The sequence below is a fragment of the Dermacentor albipictus genome, unplaced genomic scaffold (genome assembly GCF_038994185.2).
Source record: "Dermacentor albipictus isolate Rhodes 1998 colony unplaced genomic scaffold, USDA_Dalb.pri_finalv2 scaffold_16, whole genome shotgun sequence".
NCBI lineage: Eukaryota > Metazoa > Arthropoda > Arachnida > Ixodida > Ixodidae > Dermacentor > Dermacentor albipictus.
In genome coordinates this window covers 3864643-3884612 of record NW_027225570.1, presented here as the reverse complement: position 1 = coordinate 3884612, position 19970 = coordinate 3864643, and the positions used below count along the sequence as shown (strand labels likewise).

At 48.7% G+C, this 19970-nt stretch overlaps 1 protein-coding gene across 1 annotated transcript in view; it reads right to left on the bottom strand.

Moving 5' to 3' along the window:
• Positions 1–19970, bottom strand: part of LOC135920496 (arylsulfatase B-like) — a 363609-nt gene that overhangs the window by 33227 nt on the left and 310412 nt on the right. The window lies entirely within an intron of this gene.

The window sequence follows — 19970 nt, the reverse complement described above, 5'->3', positions numbered from 1 at the left end:
ATCAGGGGTGCTATTTTGTAGGAATTCTATTACTTTGTTTATGCCTTTTGCCGCCATCACCGCGCATCCATTGGTGAAAAATGACCGGGCCGCGCCCGTCAAGAACCCGCGAAAACTGTAATCGTCATATCCACGTTGACGCACTCATTATGCGGAGCATAAGGCACGGATTTTTGGCACGGTCAGAGGCAGGGTCGTTTCCGCAGGAATAAAAAAAATGGCTGTTCCTCTCATCGCTATGGCCGTGGCTCTTCGCTGTCGCCGGCGTGAACACGGAGAGCCAGACGATGCGTTTGAGATGCCGGATGACCATTTTCGACGGCATTTTCGCCTCTCGAAGGGAACGGTGCGGTTGTTGTGCGAGGAACTGGCGGGGCAACTACAGGTTTTCCCGCTCAATTTAATCCAAGCGCCAGTCAACTTAATCCGAGCGCCAGTCAATTTAATCTAAGTGCCAGTCAATTTATTCCAAGTGCCAGTGATTTTAATCCGAGCGCCACTCAATTTAATCCGAACGCCAGCCGAAATAATCCAAACGCCAGTGAATTTAATCCAGACACAACGGAATTCAAGAACCTTTGGATTTCAAGCCTTCTGAAAATTTGTGAACATATTATGAGTTAACACCTTGAAAATGAAAGCGAGGCGGTAGACCAGTAGCTATCCTGCCACGGGACTGACGACAACTATTGGAGGGTTTGAAGCACAAAGCTTCAGCCGGCGTATGTCGGAATTGGCTCCGTAAGCATGTTCGGAGTCAAATTGGCTCCGTAAGCATGTTCGGAGTCGAATTGGCTGCCTAAGCGTGTTCGGAGGCGGCGCAGGTGGCCACTGCCGCGCGCTTGGCGTCATCGTTTGACGTTCGCCGCAAGCGCGTGTTTATCGCAGAGGCCGACTTATAACCGCTTGCCGGAGAATAGACGTGCGCATTCAACATGGAAGGAAAAGAGAGTGATACTACCGATACAGAAAGCTGTGTTTATGGCTGTACAGAAATCGCAAGACAATGTGCCCAACAATGATTAATAAAGAAGTTTAATAATCCTGCATAACTTATGGTATATAACATTGATAAGCAATTTGCATAACTAAACAAGGCACATGTATAGCATAAACATAAGCTAACCAAAGCATAGCCATAAGTGAAACCGTGAGCATAACCATAGGCTAAACCGTAAGCATATCCATAACTTAAACCATCAGCATATTCATAAGTTAAAACGTAAGCATATCCATAGGCCAAATCATAAAGCATAACCATAAGCTAAACCTTTAGCATAAATGCTAAATCATAAAGCATAACCGTAAGCTAAATCATTCGCATCACCGAACCTTTTCCCTTTGAGATATCCAGGCTTAACCTTAGCTAAGCCCCAGCCAATTTTTTGTGTATTTTCTACTTAGTTATGAGAGCGACACAGCAGATGACAATTGTCGAAATTAATTGAGAGGAAACGTCAGCTTGAGTACGTCAAGTTAATGGTACACATGCGATTTGGCCATGGCTATCAAACGAAACAATAAAGGTTGATTCGATGATAATCACTAGGCCCTCGCCAGGAGGCTTCGGTCGCTAGCGAATACGATTCACTATTCAATATGCCATATCCGCAGCCTCCAATCAAAGACCTAGTCATCAGTACCGTTAAAACAGTCATGAATACCATTTAATTGCATAACTGATATGGTCGAGTCACTAGTGATGACAAGTGAAATACAATGTGCAGTTCGGGGTTCTTGGTGTTTCGCGCAACATAACGTCATATACATGCAATGAAATACCATGAAATGAGTGACTAACTATGCCTATAGAAACTCGTATTCTTAAGTCACTGGTGAATATTATTCACCTATTTTACTATCCCTGAGACAGCTTTCCCTCGTGAGTGCCGTCAGTAGTATCAATGAAGCTGCAGAAAGATGAGCATTTTTGCGTTACCACTGCCAACTGATACCGCCGAGTTTTTATCATCACTAGTGATGCGCTCATTGCGATGTTCTCGAATTTTCATGCCGAATAGCGTCATAGATTTCAAATGAAATGTCATTCAGACGGCTATTCACTAACTATATTTTAATAACTGTAGGAGATACTAAGATTGATTCACTCTAGTGATAAATAATCACTTTGTTTAGTTTGATGGTCACAGCCATCACTCATGCACGCCGTCAATAGTATAAAGTAAAGTGTCAATAAATGATAGTTTTAATCAGTCAACATTGCTAACTGACATTGCAGAGCCATTAATGATCACTAGCGATAAGCTCTGTTCAGTGTTCTTGCACTTTTATGATGCATAGCGTCATGCATGTCAAATGAAACTTTTAAACAATAATCCAATTGTGATCATTTACGATCAGTGAGCATTTGGTCTGCTACCATTGCTACCTGATAGTGAAGAGTGATTTGTGATCACTAGTGACACAACGTTGTGCCACTAGTGACGTTATGCTGCGCAAAACACCAAGAACCCCGAACTGCGCATTGTATTTCACTTGTGATCACTAGTGACTCGACCATATTAGTTATGCAATTAAATGGTATTAATGACTGTTTTAGCGGTACTGATGACAAGGTCTTTGATTGGAGGCTGCGGACACCGCAGTAGAATAGTGAATCGTATTCGCTAGCGACCGAAGCCTCCTGGCGAGGGCCTACTGATTATCATCTAATCAACCTTTATTGTTTCTTTTGATAGCCATAACCAAATCGCATGTGTACCATTAACTCAACGTGCTCATGCTGACGTTTCCTCTCAATTATTTCCAGAATTGTCATCTGCTGTGTCGCTCTCATAACGAAGTAGAAAATAAAAAAAACATGGCTGGGGCTTAGCTAAGGTTAAGCCTGGATATCTCGAAGGGAAAACGTTCGCTGATGCTTATGCTTTAGCCTATGGTTATGCTAATGGTTTAGCTTATGGCTATGCTTTATGATTTAGCCTATGGATATGCTTACGGTTTAACTTATGAATATGCTTATGGCTTAAGTTATGGATATGCTTACGGTTTAGCTTATGGTTGTGCTTTATGATTTAGCCTATGGTTATGCTAACGGTTTCACTTATGGATATGCTTTGGTTAGCTTATGTTTATGCGATACATGTGCCTTGTGTAGTTATGGAAATTGCTTATCAATGATATATACCATAAGTTATGCAGGATTATTAAACTTCTTTATTCATCATTGTTGGGCACATTGTCTTGCGATTTCTTTACAGCCATAAACACAGCTTTCTGTATCGGTAGTATCACTCTCTTTTCTTTCCATGTTGAATGCGCACGTCTATTCTCCGGCAAGCGGTTATAAGTCGGCCTCTGCGATAAACACGCGCTTGCGGCGAAAATCAAACAATGACGCCAAGCGCGCGGCAGTGGCCACCTGCGCCGCCTCCGAACACGCTTACGGAGCCAATTCGACTGCGAACACGCTTACGGAGCCAATTGGACTCCGAACATGCTGACGGAGCCAATTCAGACATACGCCGGCTGAAGCTTTTCACTTCAAAACCTCCAAAAGTTGCCGTTAGTCCCGTGGCAGGATAGCTACTGGTCTACCACCTCGCTTTCATTTTCAAGCTGTTAATTCATAATATGTCCGCAAATTTTCAGAAGTCTTGAAATCCAAAGGTTCTTGAATTCCATTGTGTCTGGATTAAATTCACTGGCGTTTGGATTATTTCGGCTGGCGTTTGGATTAAATTGAGTGGCGCTCGGATTAAAATCACTGGCACTTGGATTAAATTGACTGGCACTTAGATTAAATTGACTGGCGCTCGGATTAAATTGACTGGCGCTTGGATTAAATTGAGCGGGAAAACCTGTAGAAGCGCAGCGAGCGACCGGACTGTCGGTGGAGCGGATGGTGTTGTGTGCGCTGCGCTTCTTTGCCACCGGGAGCTTCCAAGCGTCCGTTAGAAGCAAGGAGACGATTCGTGTGTCGCAGTCGACAGTGAGCGAGTGCGTGCGACGGGTGGCAGAGGCTGTTGTGATCGTCTGGGCACGCAACAAGTGGGTGCATTTTCCGAAGGCGGCCGAGGAAAAGGCAGCCGCGAAGGAAGGATTTCTTCGGCGCGGTGCTACCCCCGGCGTCATAGGATGCGTCTACGGCAGCCTCGTAGCTATTGTCGCACCGAAGGGTGAGCGCAAGGCTGCGTTCATGTGCGGCAAGGGATACTACGCCCTCAACTGCATGTTCGTAAGTAAACCTCACGTTTTCTGGTGCCGATCCTTTTTGACAGTTATGTTGCTCATGTCAACGGGCACTTTTTCTGTTTACGTTTTACCTGATCTGCGATGCGGACATGAAAATCTTGGCCGTGGACCCCCTGCGACCGTGGTCGGACCACGACGCTTTCGTCTGGCGGACGACATGGCTGCGCCGGCGGTTTCAAGTGGACCGTATCGTGAATCCCGGGGAATACCTCCTCGGTGAGGCAAAACACCATTTTTGGCGCACTCTTCAGTAGCGCAGAACACCTTGTCCGCTCCAACCCAAACTTTTATCCAAATTACAAGCACATAAGTCGGGAGTAAAAAAGAAATGAAGTCATTGACTGCCACCATTTTCAATGTTCGAAGTGTTAAGTTACAAGCACATTATGTGACTGCAAGGAGCAGACGAAAGCAACACGTATTAGTTCTGCTACTGCACCCGGTGCCTGCCAGAAGCAGAAGAAATGAACAAACATTAGTGCTGGTACTGCTACTACTGTCATTGATCGTACCAACAAGTGTTGATTTCTTCTGCTTGTGGCAGGCACCGAGTAGTGCACTTGTGCATTTGTTAACCGTTTGTGTCGGGTATGGACATGCTCAACTCATGCTTTTACTTGGGATTCACCTCTGAAGCCTGCTGTAGATTTCCTAAGTTTACAACTTGCTCCTCGTCAGAGGAGTACTCAATGTACTATTTCGATCTTCGTGCAGGTGACAGTGGCTACCCCTTGGAGCTGTGGCTCCTGACCTCAGTTCCTGGCCATCCTCCAGCGCAGACAGCCGAGGGGCAGTACAACACAGCACATGGCGCCATGCGTCCCGTAGTGGAGAGGTGCATTGGGCTCTTAAAGAGTCGTTTCCGCTGTCTTCAGCGATATCGCACCCTCCCCTACGAGCCGGAACATGCAGCCAACATTGTTGCGGCATGTGCTGTGTTGCACAACCTTCGCCTTTCTGAGAGCGACACAGAATCGGGCGATGATGACAGCGATGACGACAGCAGCAGCAGCAGTAGTAGTGAGCTCTGCGGTAATGGCGACCCCATTCCGCAAGGCCCTCCCCGAAACACTGCGTCAAGAATGAATTATTTGAGAGGGCGGGATGTTGGTGACTCTGTGATTGGCATGTTTGGCACAACCCGCACGCAGCACATACATTACCGGAGGAGTGTGCGGCGGCAGCTGCGACGTCAACAGCAGCGTCAGCATCGCTAGGTGCATGCACAAAGTTGTAGCATAACATATGCCAAAATAATTGCATTGTGCATTTCATGCTGTGAAATTGCAGACAGATTTCCCATTCTAAGTTGTGGTTGATGTTTACGTAATGCAAAGCATTGATGACTTGTCGAGAAATGCAAAAGTTGGGTAGTGAAGCGGTATGTAAGGCTTCCATTTATACTAAGTGAAACAGTATGTTTAGTGGTGACATATAAGATTGAAAGCAAGCTAAAAATAAGTGCATTTTCAAAGTGTCTGCCATGATTTGCTTGTTGCTGCTGTTGTCACCTAGATGCCCTGCGTGCCATGCATGTAGCCTGCAGTTGTCATAATTATTTTTACTCGTATCTGTGAGAGTTCTCTTGTTCCATTATGCATTGGCGGACATAACCGCCTGTCTCCTAGCTTTCTACTCGCGAAGAGAAGCTCACAAAAGCCAAAATGTAGAGTGCACGTCACACCTTCCGCTCCATTGAACATGCTGTTACACGCGCACCTTCTAGTTCCTCCACCATTTTGTCTCGCAGAATGGTGGAGTAAAGTTCCTTTGCAGTGACGAAAATGCCGTCCAATTGGTCATCCGACATGTCAAACGCTGTGACTCCCGTGAAGTGTGTGCACGCATGAGCAGTTGATAGATTTCAACAAAGTGCCCTCAATTGTAAATAGCAGAACTCAGTGAACTTGCAGAGTGTGCAATAACATTTCCACAGTGCAAGCTAGCACTCCAAATATAGTAGCGACATGCAAATAAAACACCAGAGGAACAGTGCACCTTTCTGTATTATTTCACCTTTCAACATACAGACATTTTTTATCGTAACACTTGTTTATGTACACATCACGTGCGACAGTCTCTACATTGAATAAGTGCGAGAATCGTGACTACTGCAGCAGTAGAGGCATATGCAACATATCACAGACAAGTTGCAATAAATATTGCATCACATTGTTTTTGCATCTACAAGATTCACAAGTAACTGCATCATGAAATATCACAGGTAACGGCAGGCATCGTTCAAGGAAGCTGTTGTACGCCGCACAAATATGCAGAAATAGCAACTGGATTAAACTGCACCAGAAAAAAAAGGTGCAGGTGGTTAAATAATGCACCAACAGAAGAATATCACTGCGAAATGTGTAGGTACATCACTACATGTGAAACAAACATGCTGTCGTGGAGTTCATTACTAGAAAAGAAAGTCATAACATCTTCCTTCGATATTGTGTAAGAGAAACTGCATAAATATTGCACATGAGGGGTAAACGTACAATGTATTACAACCATGAAAGAACGCTGAATGACAACAAAACGTGGTAATGAAAAACAAGAAAAGAATACGTTAAGCCCTGTTTGTCACGACAACAAAATATATACAAACCATGAAAGAACACTGAATGACAACAAAACGCGCTAATGAAAACAAGAAAAGAAGACATTAGGCCTTGTATGTCACGACAAAAAAAAAATCGACCATGAAAGATCAGCAAATGGAAAGAAAACGTTATAACGAAAAACACGAAAAAAAGAAGACATTCCAGCCCTGCATGTCAAAAAAAGCATGTCTATATGTACATAAATATGCAAAAAATACACATTACAAATGAAGTGAAGGCGCATAGGCAAGGAATTTTCATAACTATTTCTTTTTGCTGTGTACATTCAGAGGTTCCGTTCAACATTACATTAAGGCACGAAACTGTCACCATTTGATGACACAGGATTAAATTGTACAACATTTGCAGCGATGCTTCGTGCTTAACTTGACAACAACTACGCACCTCGAAATTCCAATGCCAAAGTCAGACTAATGCACCAGCAGGCTTGCTGGCACTTGTACAGGTGAGCGTGATAGTGTGGACGCTCATATTGCAGAAGTACAACTTCAAGCAAAAAATCATGCTGCAACGGCTATGCTACTTGTGGTTGCATGAAAGGGTGACTTGAGCAATTATTTCTTGCAAACTAGCAATATCCGGTATTTTTTATCATCATGACTCCAACAGCAAATTTTAAGCTAATAAAAAATGGTTTAAAATTCCTTGCCTATTCTAGTACCTTACTTATTTAAATATGTGTGTCCTGAGAGGGGGGAGGGACTTGGCCGCCACCATGGGCCAGTGCAGCCAGCAGCAGCTGCAGCAGACCCTGGTTCGTTTCCTGTGAGCGCCATTCCACTGCCAGCCGCTGCTGCTGAACGAAGCGCATGCTGCCGACCTCCTCCCTCAGATCTTGCAGGCCTTCCATGTGGACAGCATGTTGCTGCCGCAGGACCTCCATATGGACGGTATGCTGCTGGTGCAGGACCTCCATATGGGCCTCGTGGTGCTGTTAGCGGATAAGATGTGTTATTAGTTTAATTATAGAAGCTCAGTAACAAGGCATTGGTGCGTTGCATTCATCCGCATTTGCAGGCTATTGTCACTGCATATGAAACACCGAATATATCTTTCTGGCCCATCACGTTTGTGCAGTCCCATTCCATTAAGATGTCTCACATGGTTATACCTACTTCCCTGAACCTAACGCCACTCTATTTTTTCCACATAATTGCGTATATATTGACACATATTATTTCACGCAAATGTGTACAAGATATATGATCACCACAGCACTGTATGGATAGATTACGCTTGTTTACTGGTTAATTTTTGGAGAGGTCATATGCTCGTCAATTTCATACGAAGAAAAATATAAGTCTGTGGCCTTACACATGCCCGGTGGATTCGCTCCAGCATTTGTCGGCGGAAGCGGGCCTCCTCCTGCGCCCTGGCTTCCGCCGACTGGCCCTGCCGAACGTATTCGGCAGTATCCATCTGGATGGCGCCCTCGAGGTCCCGCTGCCTCGACTGCCTACGGGGGGTTGCCTGCGGCTCTCGTGGGGTAGGTTGGGGGGTCGGCTGGGAAGGTGGTGGCTGGAGGGTAGGCTGCTGGAGGGTAGCCGGTTGCTCTTCATGCAAGACAAAAACTAACACTGCTCATTCACTGTTATCCGACCCACACAGCTTGATTATCTTAACCAGTCACTTCAAAACGTCATTGTAGCTACATAGCTACAATAATGATACACAAGGCAGTCGCATAGTTAGAGCAAAAGATGCCAGAGAAAGTTGTTGGTTACAGTAACCTATAAGAAGCACATGGAATCTCTATTACAACATCACGTCATTTGTAGGCTTGCATTTCTGCTCCATGAGTAAGAGCTGAATGCTGAACACAAAGGTAAGAACAGCACAATAGGCTACTTCATAGCAAGGTCATACAGCAACTGCAAACAATGCTACTGCAAAAACTCGGTCACTGACTTACGTGTAAGGCCACTTGGCCCAGCAACAGCTCTAGGGCCCGACAACACAAACGCAATTGTTGCTGGTGCACTGCGGTAAACTCTGGGCCCGGCAGCATCCTCCGAACTTGTGTCCTACAGTCAGAGTAGTGTTCAGACATTGCGAGCAGTGTGTGCAATGCGCATAATTTACTCAAGTTGCTGCTCCGAGTACATATCCTATATTGTCACTTGCATAAAAAACGAAAAAAATATCGCTGAAGAGATTTTGCAATTTTGTATCACAATGTAATGCTGAAAATGTATGAGACTACCGCAGCACAAACAACACTCTTTAAACCAATGTACGCTCCTCGCAATCGGCGAAGAAATGGGGGGGGGGGGGGTAAGAAGGCGGTCGCCTGTCCTCGCAAGAATGTCGAGGACGCGGCCGTCCACCCCACCCACTTTGCCGCCTCCAGTGGCCCTACAAACACAGCAACAACGACAACTACGTGAAACGACGCTACTGTCAGCATCATTAGAAAGCTCACCTCTTCGTGCTCGCGGCCCTGGCCGCTTCTTTTTTGGCCTTATGAGCCATTTTGGCCCAGTGGCTCCGCCAACGGCTCGTTGACTTCATCGTTGGGCCCTGTCCGTTTAGGACTGCCGCCACCTCCTCCCATAGCTCGTTATTTCGAGCAGCAGTCATACGTGGCGAGAACTCTGTAGAAGCTCTGGCCAAGTGTGGGTGCTGCTCGATGAACTGCACCAAAATAGCTGTTTGTTCTTTCGACACTCTGGGCCCTTCTGCTGCCGCCATTTTCGCTTTTCAAACTTAGGAATTTCAGCCGGCCCGCAACGCAGTACGAAATTTACAGGCAAACATTCTATCTAAGCTAAGGGCCTGCATAAAGTGCTCACTACGAATAGATTATTTTTTACCTTTTTACACCACTAATATAAAGAAAAGGTGAAGTCGCTTCTCACATTTACCGTTGTAGCAGCTTTTTCTCGGAGCGTAACCGTCAGTGCAGGGGCGCCAGGCCCAGGAAGTATTACCGTTGCTGCGATCACATTGACGAGGCTATTGTGCTGTCGTGGCGGTGCTCTATTGAAAGGTGCTGGGTGCCTTGAGAGTTCTCGATCCACTATGTTGCAAAGTTGGTCCTCGGGTGTCACGGATAATTCTTGTTGGCCCTTCGTAAAGAAGAAATAATCACACGTCAGACATGCACCGAAAACTACACGATAACGTAAGCACTACACGAGCAATATTTACTCACCTCACTCCTTCTGTATCTCACGGCTCCTTCAAGCAGCGCAGATTCTTCTCCGACGTAAGTATACCGCTGTGGGCCGCAATAAGTTGCGCTGCGTTACGGACACGCCAGCGGCTGTCAGCTGTCGGGTAAGAGTGGCCGCCATTTTGCGTGCGCTCAACGGCGTGGCTTGGATGCACATCCGACCAATATATGGCTACGGCTTCGAAAACAGGAGTACTTGCGTTTGCATTTCTTTCAGCTGCGGCAGCTCTTACATTGTAACGTTACAAAATGAATTTGCTTTACGCAGCAAGGAAGTCCGCTTTTATTAGGTGTTTTACAAATAAATTTGCTATACATCCCCGGAAAAAGAAAAGAGAACACGAAGGAAACATCCGGCCAATGAAGGGAGCTTCTGATAGGACTATCCAAAAAACGTCGTGCGTACGCAACCACCATTTCCAAAAGTGGTGACGTCAGACGAGAAGGCATTGGCATAAAGAAAGGCATTCCTACAAAACAGCACCCCAGTCGTCGAATGTTTCAGAGTAATCGCTGGGACCGGGGTGCCTTCCACAAAGTTCTACACCATTCGCATCGCGCATACATGCAATCAGATTACGCAAGGTTCGGCGACAACAGATAGCGGATAGAACCATCGATAACATTCCAGAAACTTCCGAAACATGCAGGCGCCTCCTGTGCTGTGCGATAACATTTGTCAGGCGGTGAAACGCGTCGCCCGATAAAGACAAGTAGGCGTGTCAATAGCCCCTCTTAAAAAAATGGCTGTGGCTTAGGTAAGGTTAAGCCCAGGATGCGAAGCATACTAGCCTTTATTTTAGTTGTTGAACCACTGTTTAGCCTGGTGAACTGCTGTTGCTTGGCTATATTTGGTTCGGCTAGACGAAGAAACAACTCATGCATTACTTCTTCGCCTTCAAGAGTGGAACGCGACAGCGTTCCCGTCGACCCGCCAAGGGGTGTAAGACAATGGGCTACAGGGCAGCGACTACGCGCCCCGCATTGGACGCGGTGAGCGTCGAGCAAAGCAGCGTTCGGCGCGGCAACGAAATGTGCGCCTGAGCAAGAGACGCACGCCTTAGAAACAGCTCGTTTCTAAGGCAACACCGCATTCACTAGAGGCGCTTTTGTACCGCTTTGAAGCATCGTACTCGTGGCTCAGTGGTAGCGTCTCCGTCCCACACTCCGGAAACCCTGGTTCGATTCCCACCCAGCCCGTCTTGCAAGAGTTGAGCCAAAGCCACTTCTCCTCTGTCGTGACGTCACGGTGTCACGTGATTTCATGGCGACACCGCCGCGCCTGAGGAGCTGGGTTGAGCTCTCGTAATATGCTTCGCATAAAAGTATCGACCCGATGCTGCAAATGAACGAAAGTAATAAAGAAAAGCACTCGTAGCAAAGCAAACAACAAAATAAGGAAGTTTGTCAGCGTCCATAAAAAGGTTTAGGCGCGCCACGTGGACCACTTCACATCGTGCGCGGCTCCGCTATGAATGCGAAATGCCGTCTGGCACGACCTCATAGTCCAGTGCGCCAATACGTCGGATGACCTTGCAGGGTCCGAAATAGCGTCGCAGTAGTTGCCCACTGAGTCCTCATCGACGTATTGGGGTCCAAACCAAAACACGGTCACCTGGCTGGTACTCGACGAAGCGTCGTCGGACGTTTTAGTGTCGGCTGTCGGTACGCTGCTGGTTGTTGATCCGTAGGCGAGTGAGTTGTCGGGCTTCTTCGGCGCGCTAAAGATAGCTAGCGACGTCAAGATTCTATTCGTCAGTGACGTGCGGCAGCATGGCGTCGAATGTCGTCGTTGGGTTCCTGCCGTAAACCAGCTTAAATGGCGTGATCTGTGTTGTTTCTTGCATCACCGTGTCGTAAGCAAAGGTTACGTACGGCAGGACCGCGTCCCACGTCTTGTGCTCGACGTCGACGTACATTGCTAACATGTCGGTGAGGGTCATGTTCAGGCGCTCCGTGAGACCATTCGTCTGCGGGTGGTAGGCAGTTGTCCTTCTGTGGCTTGTATGACTGTATTGCAGAATGGCTTGGGTGAGCTCTGCCGTAATTAGGCTGTGCCTCGATCGGTGATGAGGACTTCTGGGGCACCATGTCGCAGCAGAATGTTCTCGACGAAACATTTCGCCACTTCGGCTGCGCTGCCTTTCGGTAGAGCTTTAGTTTCAGCGAAGCGGGTGAGATAGCCCGTCGCCAGGACGATCCACATGTTTCCGCATGTTGACGTCGGAAACGGTTCCAACAAATCCATCCCGATCTGCTGAAATGGTTGGCAAGGAGGTTTGATCGGCTGTAGTAATCCTGCTGGCCTTGTCGGTGGTGTCTTGCGTCGCTTACAGTCTCGCCGTGTTTTGACGTAACGGGCGACGTCGGCGGTCAGACGCGGCCAGTAACACCTTTCCTGTATCCTCGGCAGCGTTTGTGAGAACCGAGGGGCTCAGCGGTAGGATCGTCGTGTAGGGCGTGCAATGCTTCTGGACGCAGCTGTGACGGAACAACAAGGAGGTAGCTAGCGCGGACTGGCGAGAAGTTCTTCTTTACGAGCAGGTTGTTTTGTAGCGTGAACGAAGACAATCCGCGCTTAAATGCCCTAGGTACTGCGTCGGAGTTCCCTTCCAAATACTCGACGATGCTTTTTACCTCCGGGTCTGCTCGTTGCTGTTTAATGAAGTCTTCTGCGCTTATTCCGAGGAAGGCGTCGTCATCCTCGTCGTCTTGCGGCGGGGGATCGATGGGGGCGCGTGATAAGCAGTCGGCGTCAGAGTGTTTTCGTCTGGACTTGTATGTTCAGGTGACGCCATATTCTTGCAGTCCGGGGCTCCGCGTCGCCAGCCATCCTGAAGGGTCCTTTACGTTAGTTAGCCAACACAACGCGTGATGGTCACTGACTACTTTGAAGGGCCTCCCTTATAGGGTAAGCACGGAATTTTCCTGTAGCCCAAATAATGGCAAGGCATTCCTTTTCAGTCGTAGAATAATTGCCTTCTGCTTTGACAGTGACCGGCTAGCATAAGATATCACCCGTTCAAGTCCGTCTTTCTTCAGGACTAGGACGGCACAGAGGACTAGGCTGCTAGCGTCAGTGTGGATTTCAGTATCGGCATCTTCGTCGAAATGTGCAACTACCGGCGGCGGCCTGCAGCGTTTGCCTCTTGAACCCGATATCAGATTTGGTAAGATGCGCTAGCGGCTCAGCGATGCGTAAAAACTCCTTGACAAAGCGCCTGTAGTAGGCACACATGCTCAGGAATCTACGCACTGCCTTCTTGTCAATGGGCTGCGGTAACATTGCGATGGCAGCTGTTTTCTGCGGGTCGGGGTATATTCCGGATTTGCTGATGACGTGGCCTAGGAATAGAAGCTCATCGTAAGCGAAGCGGCACTTTTCCGGCTTCAGAGTGAGCCCTGATGTTTTGATGGCCTCTAGTACTGTCGCAAGCCGCCGCCTAAGGTGATCGTCGAAATTTTCGGCGAAGACGGTGACGTCTTTGAAGTAAGCAAGACACGTCTGCCACTTCAATCCTCTTAACACCGTGTCTATGACGCATTGGAAGGTTGCAGGCGCCGAGCACAATCAGAATGGCATTACCTTGAACTCGTAGAGGCCGTCTGGCGTGATGAAGGCAGTCTTTTCGCGATCTCTCTCGTCGACTTCTATTTGACAGTAGCAAGACTTGAGGTCCATCGATGAGAAGTATTTAGCTTTGCATAGCCGATCCAATGCGTCGTATATCCGTGGAAGGGGGTATACGTCTTTCTTCGTGATCTTGTGCAGTCGACGATAATCGACGCAGAAACGAAGCGTTCCGTCCTTTTTCTTCGCCAGGACTACAGGAGATGCCCACAGGCTTTTCAACGGCTGGATGATGTCGTCGCCAAGCATGTCGTCGACTTCTTGCCTAATAGCTTCACGTTCTCACATCGAAACTCGGTAAGGGCTCTGGCGGAGTGGTTGAGCGCACTCTTCGGTTATTATGCGATGTTTTGCAACTGGTGTTTGTGGAATCCTCGATGACGTCGAAATGCACTCCTTGTATCGTCGGAGAAGACTTCTGCGCTGTTGCTACTTGCTCATGGGGAGACCTGGATTTACGTCGAAGTCTGGTTTGGGTATTATGGTCGGCGGGGTAGACGCGGCAGAATCTGAAAGGACAAAGGTATTGCTTGTTTTAACAATTTCCTCGATGTACGCGATTGCCGTGTCCTTGCTGATGTGCTTGAACTCTTGGCTGAAGTTGGTTAGCATCACTTCCGCTTTCCCTCCGAGGAGTCGAGCGATCCCTCTTGCGACGCAAATTTCACGGTCGAGCAGTAGATGCTAGTCACCCTCGATGACGCCCTCTAAGTCAGTGGGTGCTTCGTTGCCGGCGGAAATAACCGCGGCGGGATGTTCAATTGATCTGCGAGCACACTCAAGGTGTGGTGACTACGAGAGCTCTCCGGCGGTATTGCTTGATCTTCCGACAACGTTATTAATTTCGTCTTCAGGTCGATGATTGCGCCGTGTTGGTTTAGGAAGTCCATGCTGACAATGTCGTCACGTGAACACTATTGGAGAATAACGAAGGTGGCAGGGTAAGTCCGGTCATGAGCGGTAATTCTTTCCGTGCCGATTCCAGTCGGCGAAATGAGGTGCCCTCCAGCGGTCCGAATTTGAGGGCCCTCCCATGCAGTCTTAACCTTCTTCAACTGGGCGGCGATGTGTTCACTCATGACAGAGTAATCGGCCCCTGTGTCGACTAAGGCGGTGACTGCGTGGCCGTCGAGAAGCACGTCGAAGACGGTGGTTCTTTGTCTTGCGTTACAGTTCGGTCTTGGCGTCGCATCACGGCTGCGTCGCGTTGACCCGTGGCTGGAACGTCGCGTTGTCAGGTCGTCTTTCATCAGCGTGTTCTTTGCTGCCAGACTTCGTTGGGATGGTGGTGTGACGTCGTTGCGATATCGTCGAGATAGTTTTTTCGGCATCTTCGTCAGCTGCGGAGGATGTTCGTCAGTTCGACGAGCAGCAACCGCACCTCCATCGGTAGGTGCTTTTAGTTTTCGGGATATGGGCTCACGGACACGCCCCGGGCTGGGCCAGTGTATGGATGGCGCCACGGCGACAGGTAGCGGCCTGGTGACGACGAACGGGACTGTCATCGAGAGTTCCCCTGAGCGGCGGCTACGTAATCGGTGATGTCACGTGGGCGCTCTCCAAGCTGTGGACGCGGCGCGTTGACGCGAACCCTCTCAGTCTCAAGTCACGGTATGGGCAGCGGCGGTACACATGGCCGGCTTTTCCACAGTGATAGAAGAGCGGGCGGTGGTCCGGGGTTCACCAAATGTCCGTCTTTCTCGCGTAGGTGCGCTAGGCGACGGGTGGCCGTGCTGACGGCGGCGGCGGCATATGACGGTATTGCCGCGTTACAGGGCCCTGGCGCGGTGGCGGGGGGGGGGGGGGGGGGGTGCTTGACGACGTGCGACGGCGGCGTAGGTCATCGCTTCTGGCTGGGGCTGCGGTAATTTAGGTTGCACCTCAGGAACTCCAAGCGATCACTGAACCTCATATTTCACGATGTCGGCGATCGAGGCCACTTGAGGCTGTGACGAAGACAGGACCTTGCGCACTTCCTCGCGTACAATGCCCCTGATGGTTGCTTGAAGGTCGTCGGAGCCCAGACCTTGGATGGCGTACTGCGACGTGAGCCACTGGCGGTTATATTGCCGGGTGCGCATTTCCAGAGTTTTCTCGATCGTCGATGCCTCTGCAGAAAACTCAGCTACAGTCTTCGGCGGGTTACGAATAAGTCCGGCGAAAAGTTCTTGCTTGACGCCCCGCATCAGGAAGCGGACTTTTTTCTCCTCCAACATTTCCGGGTCGGCGTGCCGGAAAAGACGGGCCATCTCCTCCGTGAAGATCACGATCGTCTCATTTGGCAGCTGCGCTCTGGTTTCTAGTAGAGCTTGAGCTCGCTCTTTTCGCGGGACGCTTGTAAATGTTTGCAAGAACATTTACAAGCGTCGGAACAGGTCCCACGTCGTTAAGGTGGCTTCTCGATTCTCGAACCAGGTCTCGACGGCGTCTTCCAATGCGAAATAGACATGTCTCAGCTTGCCATCGCTGTCCCAACTGTTAAACGTAGCCACCCTCTGATACATCTCCAGCCTGCTTTCCGGGTCCCCAAATGTGGAACCGCGGAACGTCGGTGGCTCCCTTGGCTGCTGCAGGACTATTGGGTCCACTCAGGCTGCCATTTGGGTTGTCTTCTTGGTCTTCTCTGGACGATCTTCTCGGACGATCTTCTTGGTCGTCTCTGGTAGAATTCCGTGTTGCGGGGGCAGCTGCTGTAGCCGGCGGCTTGCTCGATGCTCCGGGACGACGTTGGTGTCGTCTTTGCGGTCCGGGCTTGGATTACAGCTTGTCGGGGGCGTCCGGTACATGAACGTAAAGCATCTTCACCAGATTTCACGAGTAGTGACGGTGAGGAAGGCAGCCAAACTGTGAATAAATAAACTGGCGTTTTATTGGGCGAAGTTCTGCCCTCAAAAGCAGGCTACACTCTAAGAACAAGGATAGCGGTGAGCACCCTCGGTGATCTCCAAATTCTAATCAGCGGGTCAAGCGCGTCGGCTTCTATACATCAGTCGTCGAATGTTTCAAAGTAATCGCTGGGACCCGCGTGCCTTCCACAAAGTTCTACACAATTCGTGTCGCGCATCCATGCAATTAGATTACGCAAGTTCGGCGACAACAGACAGCGGATAGAACCATAGGTAACATTCCAGAAACTTCCGAAACATGCAGGCGCGTCCTGCGCTGTGCGATAACATTTGTTAGGCGGTGAAACGTGTCACCCGATAAAGACATGCATACGTGTCAATATTTGCGAGCGTTGATGTCGGTGTTGTTGGACGTAGTGATGTCCATGGGTTGTCATAGCGAGGCTGCTCATGGGTGCAAGCTCCGGTGGGGCTGCAGGCGCTGGAATGATGAAGCGTGTCACATCTTGTGACGCGCTAGCTTTGGCTGTCCTGGCAAGCATGTTGACTGCATGAAACGAACAAGGTGGTTTGACATGACGCTGCCTGGTGTCCAGCCAACGGCCCAATTGCGCATGAAAAGTCGCAATCAGCCAGCTTCGTGCTCAGCTGCTGTTGTGTACTGGTGCTCCATCTTGCTGATACCACAGAAGTGGAACACGTGAGAACAGGACTTCGCTGAGAAACCGATCCACCTCTCTATGAAAGATTTTGTCCACGTGACGCTGTCCTGTCAGTGTGTGGTTAAAGAAAATGGGACTGATTATAGCGCCGGCGTAAATTCCACAGCCCCCATTGATCGACTACTGGTACCGGTGCTGATTGCGCTTCAGCCAATGTGCCTTGGATTCACTCCAATAGTGTGCATTATGCAATTATACCTGTGCGCTTCTTAAAAAAAATTTCTCGATCTCTGCACATGATGTTGCTGGAAAAGTCCGGTGACTCATTGGCTCTTGTTAGGACACAATTCGAGAAATCTAGACGATTCTACTTGTGGCTATCTTGCATGCATTGGTGTTGGTTAATGTGGTACGGGCGAAAGGTCATCGTTTAGAATCTCTAAACTGATGATATAGAAATTGGTATTTGGGTGGCAACGTCCGAAAGCTAGCATGAGGGTTTGAGGTCATAAATGCTAGGACATGCATGCGCAGGCTAGGACTCAAAGATGGAGTCCTACGCCGCACTTTCTTGAAGCTGCCGCTCTTTCTCAGGTTTTGATAATTTCTGTTGATAGTTGACGCGTTTGGTCTACTGCCACACTTTCATGACTGATATATATTTGCGGCCTTCCTGTTGTCACTTCTAGCTCGCAAGGCAAGTACATTTTACCTTCTGCTCATTAGAGAAAAACATGGTGATTGGGACACAAGGAAACGCATCTTTAAACATTTGCCCTGACTCTGTGAATTCGCTTTTGTGGTCATAGGTATTGTGGCAAAATAAAGAACCATTCGTGCACATTATTTACCAAGACAACAGCTATCATAGGTTGTTTCCAGCTAACACTAAACGCGACGTGTTACTTCAGTCGAGGCGTAGCAGATAACGCACTAGGTCGATCAGGATGTTTTTCAGCGAAGCTATATGTGGCTAGCCGATTTGTCTGTCCGTCCGTCTGTCGCCTCTACGCCGAAAACTTCTCCGGTGCAACCCCATGTGAATGCACGTAAAAAAGCGAAAGAGAGTCGCGCAAATGGCTGCGCCAGTAGTGACGTCGTTGCTCTCCGTCGCAGGTGAGCGGGTGCGCAGCAGTTTGTCTCGGGCTCCAAAATTGTTAGGCCATGCGTCATATATACTCCTGAGGAGCAGGCAGCTTTCTATCAGCAACGCCGCGTGCAGAGCTTGGAACGAGCTCGTCCAGGCCGTCCGGATGCTACAGCCCGGGCACAACAACAGGCTCGTGCAGCCGAGCGCAAGCAGCAACTGCGTACCGAGGAACCGGCCGCCCAGCAAGCCGTCGTGTAATGAACCGTCGGGATTAACTCAGTGATAATTACCGGGGCCGCACGTTTCAGCTTCGACGGTTAACCATCTGTACTGAGTGTTTGGGCGCTCATTTTCTTCTTTATTCCCTTCGAGTCGTTCGGGTTAACTCAGAAGAAGCCTATTCGAGGGCGCTGTTTTATGATGCTGGTCTGAACGCAGCCACGTGGTATTCACCATATCTCGCAGGATTTATTTATCAGTCGGAAATAATTAGTACGCAATTAGTAAGCCGCTGAATATAGCGCAGTTAGATGTCTCGTGGCTGTGCCTATAAAATGCCTTATAGACATTTGGATAATTATGATAATACGTCTCGAGTTAGGTAATAATCAGAATTAACTGATTAACTGAGGCTAGGGTTTGGCATCACCGGGAACGCTAAGCTGCCTCCGGAAAACTCTGGAGGGGGCTCTGACCCCGGAGTGCCCTCCTCCCCCCAGTAGTCGGCGCCTATGGCGCGTATTATAATTCACTTAGAGAACGCGCACTTTTCTCGCGCTAACGCCGATACCACTATAGACACCATTGTCAGCTGAGCGAGGCTGTTGTTTACCCTGCTGCATCTAAACGTCGCTGCTTGCGGCGCTTTTGGTATACGAGGCAAATAAAGTACCTCGGATGCTAAATAATTAGTCAGCATAGCAATTCGTGGACATTCACCCACGTGCGTAGTTACATTTACCTTACGGAAGTACCACGCAGTGCGATTAGCGACTTTCGGTAAAGGCAGCCTGCCGGTGTTGATAGTGCGCCATTACGCCGCTTCTCGCGTTTTTGTGTGGTATGTAAGAAAAGAACCGTTTGTTCAATATCTGCATGGTCAAAACTTAACTACGAAAGCAGTTTTCTTCTTTCTAATGGCTTCATATGTGAGTCACTCAGCTCCGCCAGTAGCAGACGTGCGAACTCGGTGACTATGATAGGTCTAACTTCGGCTGAACGCTATCGACATTGGCTCAAACAGTGTGCGGATGACGAGGGCTGAAGTTCCTGCAGACCACTAAACACCACTTGCCTCCCATCTCGTGCCCGTCATCAAATAACTTAACTTTTAGCGACAGCAACTTCTCAAGCCGAGCGCGAGCTCCCTATCACTAACTGACTCCTAGGCCCTGACTTCTGCCAATCATTCCCAGCATGCGCTGCGCATGCCGCCTTTTCCGTCAACGCAATCTGGTCTGTAGCTGAGGAGTAGGCAAGTCAGATGGTTCGAGGGAATGAACGAAATTAATTTGTAAACATCTGAGCAACTCTCAAGCCCGATATTTTCAAGAAATGACGGAAATGTGCAGAAAGCACACTCAGCAAATTGCATTGAGATCAGTAGAACTCGAAAAATCATCGGAGTTGCAATTTAAATGTGTCAATAATGATCACAAGGACTTAACCTAATGACGCACTACGTTTGTAGAAAATGGTCAAAATCGTTTAAGGGCCCCTTTAGCGAACGC